At 77.7% G+C, this 2500-nt stretch overlaps 1 non-coding gene across 1 annotated transcript; it reads left to right on the forward strand.

The window, feature by feature from the left end:
* The first annotated feature begins 1421 nt into the window (after window positions 1–1421).
* On the forward strand, window positions 1422–1574 carry LOC137218262 (5.8S ribosomal RNA). Its single transcript, XR_010940583.1, has one exon. It is a non-coding gene; the product is annotated as a 5.8S ribosomal RNA (ribosomal RNA).
* Window positions 1575–2500: the final 926 nt, after the last annotated feature.

Here is a 2500-nt window from a genome sequence, read left to right on the forward strand (position 1 = left end):
TGGGGCTCTCCCGGCGCGTCTCTCTCCCGCCCGACCTCCCCGCCACGTCGTCCCCTCGAGGTCTGGGTCCGAGGAGGAGGAGGGGTCCGGGGTTTGGCCGGGCCCGGCCTCCCACGCGTGCCTCCGTCCCCGGTGCCGGTCACGCCCAACCCCGTTCGCGACCGCCCCACACCCCGCGCGGAGCCTCCGGTGCGTCTCGGGGTGGGTGGCGCGGCGGTGGCGTGGCGGTGGCGGCTCCCCCTGGGGGGGCCGCCCGCCCGCCCGCCTGCCCGCCCGTCGCCTTCCCGCCGCCGGCCCTGGGCCGGTTCCCCGCCGGTCGGTCGTCGGTCCTCCGCTCCGTGCCCTCCGCCCCCTCGGCGGGCGCCTCTTTACCTGTGTCCCGAGCCCCGGGACCTCGCCTCCCTCCGTCGTCCGTCCGGCTCTCTCTCGCTCTCTCTCTCTCTTTCGCGCCCTCCCTCCCCGTGCGCCCCCTGCCCGCGCTCGCCACCCGCTTCCCGTCGAAGCTCCCCTTACGCCCTCGGTGGCGACAAGGGGTGCCCCGGGAACGCGGGCGCGGGCCGGGCTAGGGCCACGGGGGCCGGGGGTTTGGGGTTCAGGAGCAGAGAGGGCCGCGTCCGGGCGCGAGCGTGGGGAAGGTCTCCGCCCGGTTTCGGGGACACGGGTGTGGGGGCGTCGTCGGGCGGTGGCCGTGGTGTCTCGTGTGGCGGTCGGCCCGGATCCCCGGCCGGGGTCCCGCGTCACGGGCCGGTAGCGCCGAGGCCCCCGCGTGTTGCGGGCGGCCGCGGGCGGAGAAGCGTGTCGGTCGGTGTCGGGGCGGCGGTGAGCGTGGGGGCGCCCCGCGCCCAGCCCCACCCCCCACGCCTCGCCCGCCTCCCCCCTCTCCAGGTACCTAGCGCGTCCCGGCGCGGAGGTTTAAAGACCCATGGGGGGTCGCCCGTCCGCCTTGGGGTCGGGGCGGTCGGGCCCGCGGGGAGTCGGGAGGCCCCTCCCTTCTCCCCCAGGCTCCGCTTCACCCCCCCCCCACCGGCACCTCACCGCACACGGGGCCGGGGCGCCGCGCTGCCGCGGCGCCGCCGGTCCACCCCGCCGCGGCCGTCGGGAGGGGGCTACCCGGCGGCCGTGGTGCGGGCCGGGGCCGTGCGCCGCGCGCCTGCGCGCCCCGCGTCCCCTGTGTGTGTGTGTTGCGCGCACGGTCGGGTTGGGGGGGGCAGGTGGGAACCCCCCGGGCGCCTGTGGGGTGTCCGAGCCCGCCCCGCCCGCGGGGTCGGTGCCGGGCGCCCCGTGGTGAAACCCTCCGGCCCCCTCCGGTCTGCTTGTTTTCTGTCTGACTTGGCCGGCCAGAGGCAGCCCCTCCGGGGGAAGGTGCCGTGCCACCGGCGGGGACCCCCCCCGCCGAAACCCAGAGAAACCAAAACTCGTACGACTCTTAGCGGTGGATCACTCGGCTCGTGCGTCGATGAAGAACGCAGCTAGCTGCGAGAATTAATGTGAATTGCAGGACACATTGATCATCGACACTTCGAACGCACTTGCGGCCCCGGGTTCCTCCCGGGGCTACGCCTGTCTGAGCGTCGCTTGACGATCAATCGCCCCCCCCGGGGTGTGCGTGCGCGCGCGCGCGCCTTCCCGGGGGTGGCGCGGCTGGGGGTTTGCTCGCAGGGCCGCCGGGGCCCTCCGTCCCCCTAAGTGCAGACGCGGCGCCCCCCGTCCACGGGGGCGCGCTGCCCGCGAGCGGGAAGAGAAGGGGAGAGAGAGAGAGCTCGCGACGAGGCCCTGGCCGCGTGGCCTCCGCGGTCGGTCCCCCTTCGGGAAGCGCCCTCGCGCCGCAAGCGGTCTCTGGGCGCTACCCCCGGGGTGTCGGTGGGCGGGGACGGTCCCGCGCCCTCGCGGCCGGGGCCGGCGGTGGTGGTTGGGCCGCGTCCGTTCCGCCGTCGTACGCCGCCCGCCCCCGGCGGCGTCCCGGCGAGGTCCGGCCCGCCTCCTCCGCGGGGCCCCGACCCGCGCGTCCGGGATCCGTGCCCGCCCCCGCCGCCTCGCCTCGCCGTGTCGGGGCGGGCGTCTCGGGCCGAGGCCGAGTCGTGCGTGCGCGGCCGCGCCCCGGGGATGCGTGCCCCGGCGGCGACCCGCGGGACGCCGCGGCGTCGCCTGCCGCCGCGCGCTTTCCCCCGGGCTGCGGCCGCGCCGCTCGGCGCTTCGTGCACGCTCCCCGAGCCGGCCGGCGGTGGGCGCCTGTCGGTGGTGGGCGGGGGCGCACGGCGTCGTCCGTCCGTCGCTCGTCGTGGCGGGGCCGTCTGGCGGCTGCGTGGAGGCTGTGTGGCGTCGGCGGCGTGAGGGGTGGAGAGGCGGAGAACGGAGACGGGGGGAGAGAGAGGGGAGAGCGAGAGAGGGTTGGGAGTCGGTCGGTTCGGTCGGTCGCGGAAGGAGGCGTGGGAGGAGGGCCCGGCGGTCGGGGGGCGACCGCCGGGTTTTCTCCCCACCGCCTTGCCTTCCGCGCCGCCCG

The sequence above is a fragment of the Pseudorca crassidens genome, unplaced genomic scaffold, assembly GCF_039906515.1.
Source record: "Pseudorca crassidens isolate mPseCra1 unplaced genomic scaffold, mPseCra1.hap1 Scaffold_72, whole genome shotgun sequence".
Lineage (NCBI taxonomy): Eukaryota > Metazoa > Chordata > Mammalia > Artiodactyla > Delphinidae > Pseudorca > Pseudorca crassidens.